The sequence below is a fragment of the Ictidomys tridecemlineatus genome, unplaced genomic scaffold (assembly GCF_052094955.1).
Source record: "Ictidomys tridecemlineatus isolate mIctTri1 unplaced genomic scaffold, mIctTri1.hap1 Scaffold_492, whole genome shotgun sequence".
Classification (NCBI taxonomy): domain Eukaryota; kingdom Metazoa; phylum Chordata; class Mammalia; order Rodentia; family Sciuridae; genus Ictidomys; species Ictidomys tridecemlineatus.
The window spans coordinates 181,906-191,208 of NW_027523210.1; the positions used below are offsets into that span (position 1 = coordinate 181,906).

At 50.6% G+C, this 9,303-nt stretch overlaps 1 long non-coding RNA gene across 2 annotated transcripts; it reads right to left on the minus strand.

The window, feature by feature from the left end:
- On the minus strand, positions 1-3,601 carry LOC120884926 (uncharacterized). 2 transcript variants are annotated; one of them, XR_013433341.1, is made up of 3 exons: positions 3,467-3,601; positions 2,707-2,900; positions 1-2,595 (listed from the first exon to the last, which is right to left on the minus strand). It is a non-coding gene; the product is annotated as an uncharacterized LOC120884926 (long non-coding RNA). The 2 variants fall into 2 exon arrangements; XR_013433340.1 differs by having other exon boundaries at positions 1-2,900.
- Positions 3,602-9,303: the final 5,702 nt, after the last annotated feature.

A 9,303-nucleotide genomic window follows, 5' to 3' on the forward strand; every position in this document is an offset into this window, starting at 1 on the left:
TGTTTTCATTTAAGTCATTCATTTTCTAATGAAATTTAGCAATATTTTTGGGTTTTTATTCAGTTGGAATTTTCAGATATTTATACTCACAAATTAATTTGCGATGGGTAGTATTTTACAGTGCTGCGTACACCTGTTAGAGAATGAAGGACGTTGTCCATACAGGCAGTGTTCTTTCATCTTTGGTTAAGTTTAACAGTCTTTCTAATTTGGGTCATGCTCGTCTTGTTAATTTCATTCTTATGAATCTGTGTCTATCCATCTAATTTTCTATCTAGCATCATTTTCTTCCACATGAAATACCTTCTTTATAATTTATTTTAGCACAAATTTTCTAGCAATGAATTCTTTCATGCTATGTTTCTCTGAAAGCCTTTTATCTTATGTTCATTTTTAACAGGATGCATTTACTTGGTACGGAATTCTCAGCTGTATGATTTTTCAGTACTTTAAAGTTGCTGAGTGGCCCTTTTCTCTTCTCCACTCCCAGGAAGCCTGTCGTTCGGCTGATCATCATCCCTCTGTAAGTCAAGTGGCTTTTTCCCACGGCTGCTTCCAAGACTCCAGCTAAGTCTGGGTCTGCAGAGGTCGGCTGGTGCTGCTCTCGGGCCTGGCGCTCAGCACGTGCCTCCGCGGGCCTCCGTGGGCCTGTGTGGGCCTCCGTGGGCCTGTGTGGGCCTCCGTGGGCCTGTGTGGGCCTCCGTGGGTCTCCATGGGCCTGTGTGGGCCTCCGTGGGCCTGTGTGGGCCTCCGTGGGCCTGTGTGGGCAGGGGTTTTGATGGACTCTGTGACGTTTCTGGCGTGACTTTTAGTGGGACTCCTCTCTTCTTCTGGCCCTGGTGCTCCCTCAGCCTCCAGCCCTGTCCGCAGGGCTCTGCTGTTTCCTGCAGCAGCCTGTCTGCTCTGCAGCCCAGCTCAGGACCCTGCCATCTGCCCTCCACGGGGCTCCACGGGGCTCCACGGGGCTTCTTTTCCTTTAACTGCAGTGTCGTAGACATGACGTAACGCTGATCCCTTAACCATTTTAAGTGCAGGTCGGCGGCACTAAGTTGTCACCATCCATTTCCAGAACTTCCTCATCTTTGCGACCTGGCTCAGTGCCCACTGAACCCAGACCCTCTGTCCCGCTGGCGGCGTGGCACTTCCTAGGGCCTCACATCAGGCGCCCCTGTGACGGAGCCGACCACGCCTTCTGTTCGCAGGTCCCTGCTGTGCTTGGTGCAGTGTGTTCAACCTCACTGTGGAGTGGCACGGGAGAGTCTCCTTCCTCTCTAAGGCTGAATGACGACCCACGGTGTCAGGCCACACTGTGTTCTCCCTCACCTCCTGGCAGAAACTCGGGCTGCTTCTGTCTTCCATTATCGTGGGAAATGCTGCTTTAACGCCCCACAAAGATCATCTGCACAAGTCCCTCCTTTGACCTCTCCAAGAGTTCCCAGAGGTGAAGTGCGGGGCACGTGGCCGCCCTGTGTGACTTCCGAGGATCCGCTGCCCTTACTCCATGGTGGCTCTGCGCCTGACATCACGTGGCCTCCCACATGTGCTGACACTTGCTTTCCATTGACATTTGACCTATTTAATCGGACAACATCCTCCTTGTGCACCAGTGGTAGCTCTCTGTGGTTTGGATCTGCAGGCTCTCAATTCAAGCACACTACTGCCTCATCCAGACCCCTTCCTGCACCACCGTCTGAAAAGTGTCCACAGGCCACACTGTGTGTGTGTGTGTGTGTGAGTGTGTGTGTGTGTGTGTGTGACGTGTAGCTCTATGAGCTCTCTGTAACTGGCTCAAGGGGTGGAATGAGCTGAACCACCAACAAGAATGATATAAAAAGCAATCACTTCCCCTGGGTCTGGAGGCCCCTCTTGGCCATACACTGTCCAGGAGCCTCCGGCTGGTCACCTCTGTGGGTCAGGTGCCACCATGCCCATAAGGAAGCCAGGGAGGAGGCCAGGGAGACCTGACACTCTCCTGTTGACCTACAGACAACAACACGATCCCTTCCAGGTAACCAGGGGGTATGTAACTGCCAAGATGACTCTTCTCCATCTCCAAGGACTCAGAGAAACACTCTGCAGAAAGAAAGCTGAAGAACTAGAACAGAGAGAAACAAAAGATGAAGAAACCAAAGGAACAGAAACATCACAGGAAAAGAGATTTAGAAATTAATCTGTCCTACAGGTCATGTCCCAAGTTCTACATACAGTTTCTTTGGGCAAGGATCTCACAGCTAAAACATCTTTGGGAAACTTTTCATCCAATCTTCCCACCTTCCTGAGTTCTAGGGGGTGGGGGTAGGGAGCCCATCAAGATGAGCCACACTATTCGTGGGGCCCAGGACAAAATACAATATATGGCTTCTTGTTCAGCAATTTGGGGGAATTCTGGACAGCAACAGAAGAGCACAAAGCACAGAGACCGCCAGGACGTTGCTGTCCGTCTGGCTGGACGCCACAGCCGGTGCCTGGTCCGGAGCACAACCGCAAGTCGCCTACTCCCTGCCTCTTGCTGCAGTGATGATTAACGCGGAGCTCTCAAGAGGCTTTTGACTTCTCAGCTTTGCTGTTCTTGGCCTTCTGGACATGCACACTGAGCTGAGTCAAGGAGAAAAGCATATCCCTCAGGGAGGGCCCACAGGGACACAGCTCAGTAAGCACAGTGTGTTCCTGCTGAAGCTGGGCAGCAGGGACAGAGAACAGGCTGACCTGTGCCTTGCTCTTGCTGGGGTCCTGAGCAAGATGTGATGGCTGCGCTCCAGGTAAATCGTGCTGGGCAGCCTTCAGTCTGTCCAGAAGAGGCACCCATCTGTCTGGGTACAGTGGGTCCTGAACAGGCCGGCTAACTAGGTCAGGCTCTGCACAGGGTGGCCTCCGGATTCTTCTGCTGGGCTCAGAGGGACCTAACAGAGACAGAGTTGGACAAATGGAGCTGGTGAGTGGTGGGGAGGGAAACCTTCAGCAGCGCCAGCCAGACAAGGGCACTAGGTGGTCCAGCTTGTCCAGTCTGGCCTGGGAGCAGATGGAACCACAGCCTCTACGACCCACTCACTACCTTGACCACACTCTCTGTAGCAGTGTCACCATCCACAAGGTGCCCTCTCCCAGAGAAGAGGATGCACACAAAAGCCCACAGAGTTCCTGAACAGAATCACAGCTGTATGTGCGTCCAGTTTGAAATAGTAGCTGGCTAGCTGTCCCACCATCCATGTCACACAGACACGTTCTATGAGAATTTCCTTTTGCGACTGAACTGAGGAAGCCCCATTCAAAATACGTGTTCTGTCTCTTTAAACTGTCAGGGGCCAGGGCGTCCTGCGGAGCAGTCAGCCGGTCCCCTTTGACCTGAACGCAGGCCTTGGGCCACCCATCCTGCGCCCTGCAGGAGTGGCGGGTCCCTGAATGGCCCTCCGCAGGGCTGCGGATGCGGACCCACCCACCGCACCGTGAGCCTTATCCCCCAGCCCACCTCGCGGGAGGGCGGGCCTGGCGCAGGGCATGCTGGGCACTGAGTCCGCAGCCTTCCGCCGGCAGAGCGGCCGCGCAGAGCATGCTGGGAAGTGTACCGGGCCACTCTGCTCGGCCTCGCTATGCATGCCGGGAGGTGCCCTTCCCACAGACACAGGCGCTCCCTCTGCGCAGTGCATGCCGGGAATTGAGCCCAGCACCCGCAGGCCGCCCAGTGCAGTTCCTGCTACTGGTCTAGGCACCTGCGATGTCCCTGGGGACCGTCCCCTAGCGCTCTACCCAGACCCCAGGCTCCATCTTCCCCAACCTAGCATTGAGAGACTGATGTCACCCCATTTTTTAAAATAAATAACAGCAGCTTCTACCTCAAGGCCTGTCCTAAGGAAGGGGGCGTGACCCTTGTCCTGGGAAAAACCCACAGAGCACTCCTAGGTACTTAGCCACCTGCCGAGTTGTTTGTAAATAACCGGAGAGGTCTGAGGCGGCCAGGTGTAGGTGAGGACCCATAGCAACCCCCTAGCAACCTCCAATCAGCAGGAGACAGGGAAAATGATCAATGTTAAGAGTTGTTGTTTGATTTTCCCACGGTATGGAATGATTTGCTGTGATGTTGGGACGCATAGAGTATCCCCCCAAACCTATAGAATCTCACTGAACAGAGGACTGGGACTCACTCCCTGAGACCGCTGTGTCAGGAACCCTTGTGAGTCCAGGCTCGAGCTTGCAATGAAGACTCTTGTGGGATTGCATCGGATTCGGCTCCTGAAGGTCTACTGGGGCCCCACGAATCTGGCATAACAGTATCTGCCCTGACCCTAGGCTTCTTCCTTGAGCTCACGGTCCCCCAGGCTCCATTTTCTCTGAACCAGTGCCCTCCCAGCCCCCAGGCCCCACCTTCCCTGGGCCCAGTGCCCTCCCAGGCTCCATCTTCCCTGTACCATTGGTCTACATGTCTATTTTGGTGCCAATACCATGCTGGTTTTGTTACTAAGCTCTGTAGTATAGTTTAAGGTCTGGTATTGTGATGCCTCCTGCTTCATTTTTCTTGCTAAGGATTGCTTTAGCTATTCTGGGTCTTTTATTTTCCCAAATATATTTTATGATTGCCTTTTCTATTTCTATGAAGAATGTCATTGGGATTTTTATAGGAATTGCATTCGATTTGAATAACATTTTTGGTAGCATGGCCATTTTGACAATACTAATTCTGCCCACCCAGGAGCATGGGAGATCTTTCCATCTTCTGAGGTTTTCTTCAATTTCTTTCTTTAGTGTTCTGGAGTTTTCATTGCAGAGGTCTTTCACCTCTTTTGTTAACTGATTCCCAGGTATTTTATTTTTTTGAGGCTATTGTGAATGGAGTAGCTTTTCTAATTTCTCTTTCAGTGGCTTCATCGCTGATATGTAGGAATGTGTTTGATTTATGGGCGTTGATTTTATATCCTGCTACTTTGCTGAATTCATTCATTATTTGCTGAATTAATTCATTCTAGAAGTTTTCTGGTGGAAGTTTTTGGATCTTCTAGATCTAGAATCATGTCACCAGCAAACAATGATAGTTTTGAGTTCTTCTTTACCTATTTGTATTCCTTTAATTTCTTTCTTCTGTCTAATTGCTCTGGTTAGAGTTTCAAGGACTGTGTTGAATAGAAGTGGTGAAAGAGGACATCCTTGTCTTGTTCCAGTTTTTATCAGGAATGCTTTCAATTTTTCTCCATTTAGAATGATGCTGGCCTTGAGTTTAGCATATATAGCTTTCACAGTGTTGAGGTATGTTCCTACTATCCCTAGTTTTTCTAGTGTTTTGAACATGCAGGTGTGCTGTATTTTGTCAAATGCCATTTCTGCATCTATTGAGATGATCATATGAGTCTTGTTTTTAAGGCTACTGATATGATGAAATACATTTATTGATTTCTATATGTTGAACCAACCCTGCATCCTGGGGATGAATCCCAGTTGATCATAGTGCACTACCTCTTAAATATGCTTTTGTATGTGATTTTCAGAATTTTACTGAGAATTTTTGCATCTATGTTCATCAGGGATATTGGTCTGAAGTTTTCATTCCTTGATGTGTCTTTGTCTGATTTTGGTGTCAGGGTGATTAGCTTCATAGAATGAGTTTGGAAGGGTTCCCTCCTTTTCTATTTCATGGAATACTTTGAGGAGTATTGATGTTAATTCTTCTTTGAAAGTCTTGTAGAACTCAGCTGAGAACCCATCTGGTCCTGGGCTTTTCTTGGTTGGTAGGCTTCTGATGGCATTTTTTTTCATTACTTGACATTGATCTGTTTAAAGCACGTATGAGCTCCTCATTCAGTTTGCGAAGGTCATATGTCTTTAGAAATCTGTTGATGTCTTCGATATTTTCTACCTTATTAGAGCATAAATTTTCAAAATAATTTCTAATTATCTTCTATATTTCAGATGTGTCTGTTATAATATTTCCTTCTTCATCTTGTATTTCAGTCATTTGAGATTTCTCTCTTTTTATCTTCATTAGCATGGACAGGGGTTTATCTATTTTATTTGTTTTTTCCAAAGAACCACCTTTTTGTTCTGTCAGATTTTTCAATTGTTTCTTTTGTTTGATTTCATTGATTTCCACTCTGATCTTAATCATTGCTTTTGGTGTTTTTTGTTCTTATTTTTCTAGGGCTTTGAGATGGAGTGTTAGATCATTTGTTTATTGAAGTTTCATTCTTTTAATGAATGAACTCAACATAATAAACTTTCCTCCTAGTCCTGCCTTCATAGTGTCCCAGAGATTCTGATATGTTGTATTAGTGTTCTCATTCACCTCCAAGAATTTTTTATTTCATCCTTGGTTTCTTCTGCCAACCATTCATCATTCAACTGTGTGTTCTTTATTCTCCATTGGTGACAGGAGCTTCTATTTTTTATTTTATCATTGATTTCTAATTTCATTCCTCTGTGGTCTGACAGACACAGGGTATTATTATCTCTGCTGTTTGCGTTTACTAAGAGTTGCTTTGTGGCATAAGATATTAAAAATTAAAAAAAAAATGTCCTTTAGGAAGACCAAGAGTCCAGGAGGGTAGAATGGATGTGCCCAGTGTCCCTCTGCTCTTCTCCTGGTCCCCAGAGGGCCCGGACATGTGCCTGGCCCCTCTGGGCAGTAATTCTGGTCCTGAGCGAGGCCTGCTCACAGATGTCCCTGTGTGGTTACCTCCTTGTCCCTGAGGGTCTCCGAGAGAAAGACCTGGAAGCCTGGAGCACAGGTGCCGGGGTTGCAACAGGTGGGACAGGTGGGACAGGTGGGACAGGTGGAACAGGTGCGACAGGTGGGACAGGTGGGACAGGCGGGACAGGGGCACAGGTGGGACAGGGGCACAGGGCCTGCTGAGGGAGGGGGAGGGCCCTCCTGAAGGGGTGCATGTGGCAGGGGAACTCCCTGGGAGGGGACTCGCCACAGGGTCAGCACTGTTCAGTGAGGTGCCAGGTTCTGTGAAGGGGGCAAAGGAAGCGCAAGGTCCCTGCCTTTCAGCTAGCTGTGCCCAGAGCAGAGAGAACTGGAAGGAGCGGCCTGTCAGGGGGAGGCGCGGTGGTGTGCCCAGGCTTTTGGCTGTCGATGGGAGCCGGGAAGAACTTCAAGAGCTCTCTCAGGACTGGGTTAGTGGAAGATACCCGTCCCTCTTACCCAGTAAAACCCTGCACAGGGTAATCACCGCTCAACAAATAAGACGAAGCACCGCTCTCCACGTGCCAGAATTCCAAGGCGGCCTCCCTGCTGTGCGTCTGGAGGAATTCCAGCCAGGGTCCAGCCCGGGGTGCAGTGCAGAACAATATCTGCACCCAGCCCTCGCTCCCACCTGGCCCCACTCATCCACCTGAGGACCCAGGCCACCTGATGTCCTGGTCCCTCTTTACAGGGCTGTTCCCTGATGGATCCCTGGCGTGAGGCTGCCTGGAGGAGAGCAGGGCAGGCCGTGGGGTTGCACAGTCCCGTTTGGATTCTGGTCTGTCGCTCGCCGGCTGTGAGATCCTGAGTCGGTGCTGAGCTGCTCTACACATTGTCCACACACAGATGAGCTCTATCTGTCTGCCTGTGGCTGCTGTGAAGACCACGGCAAGGCATGGAGAGTGGACGCTGCATGGACCTCAGCCCAGAGCAGCCATGTGGCCACGCATGAGGGTCCTGAGCCGGCAGATGGATAGGAGCAGCAGAGCAGGAGAGGCCAGGGGCTGGGCTGTGTTTTCCACTCTTGTCCTGCAGGAATGGACACAGAGGCACAGTGGGGCTTGGACACGTGTCTCTGAGGAGCAGTGAGAAAGTGAGGGAGCTCCTTCCAGCAGAGGCCCTGGTGTGCAGGAAGCGCTCGGTAGCCTTTGCTCTGTGCACCAGGAGGAGGAAGAGAGTCCATCCTCTGGAAGCCGTTTCCCACCATGAGCAAGAGCCATGGCCCCACGCCGCTGCCGCTCAGGATGGGACACAGGCACGGTGTTTCCTAGAGGGGGCTTTGGTGTAAGGGTCTGGAGAGGAGCCGGGGAGCCAGCCGCCCTGATGGTGCTGACAGAGCAGCAAGGGCAGGGAGAGCCGGTGTGGCCAGGAGCAACAGCAAGGTGAGGGTGAAGCACACAGCACATCTCGGGGAGAAGGGCCTGGGCAGGCGGTCACTGGCCGGGAGTGGACAAGGACAGGTGGAGGTCATCTGTCCCCAGTGGGGCCAGGCACAGAGGCCTAGGCTGAACGCAACTCCAGCCCTGAGGCCTGGGGTCTTCACTCTAGTGCTGGAAGACCACACGCTGGGCCTCCAAGTCCATGGGCAGCTTTGTTCCTGGCCTCTGTCCCTCTGGCCTTCCTTGCAAAGCCTCACCTGGGTTCCCTTGGGGGATCAGTGGGAACCCTGCCTCACTCTAAGCTCAGCCTGGGTTCAGGCCTGTTCTCAGGGTTCGCTGTGTGCCTTGCCTTTCTAGATCTGTTATTGTAAAGATCTTGTGGCCATAAAATAGCTCTTAGAATGCAGGCTTTCGCTGCTTGCAGGAGCTGTTGCAGAGGAACCCAGTCTGACCCAAATCCAACTTGGTTCAGTTAGTATGTGCGGTCCTGTGCATCTCCCGTCCCACTCCACGCAAACGAATCCCCTCAGTGATCCCAAATAAAGGTTCTATTTTTCTCTTCCATCATTTGCCCTCTCATTTTTAAGATTCATTTTCTCTGCATCCTGTGAGCACCAGCTCAACCTGGAATCCAGGGTCAGCTCCAGGATCTCCACCTTATCCTGAGTGTGTATGTCCTCACCTGAACCAGGTTCTTCCTTCTTAATTCTGTAGAACTGTGGTGGCTCTGTATTTCCATCCCAGAGACATTACTTGTGTAAGTTTGTTCTTCTTTCCCAAGGCCTTGACCAGTAGTGCCCAGTAGGCACCCTGACCATCAAGGCTAAGCAGACCCAGGGTTACCTGGCATGGGAGCTCTGGTAGCCACTGACCCTCTATCCCTTTTGGTCTGAAACAAAAAAAACACTTTGCCAACCTTGTGCTATGATAGCTTATGGGGAGGGATGTAACTCTCTGACTTTTAAGTAACTTTTTTGTACAATATGTTTTGCCACCAAAGTGGACAGAGGCTTAAAATGGACTGGGAACTCCGTTTTCAGCTGTTGACCATCATGGTCACAAGCCCGCCTGTGAGTCCTGGTTAATTAGGGGACCCAGCCTCCAGGAGACCACTGTCATGAGGGAGGTAACTGTCAGTGGAGCAGGATGTTTCTTCATCATTAACGTAGATCAAAAACATCAGGCACCTTGAACGCAGGAAGGTAGGACCTCTGCACGGGAATGGTGGGTGGCTGGGCTCTGTTTGGGGTGGGA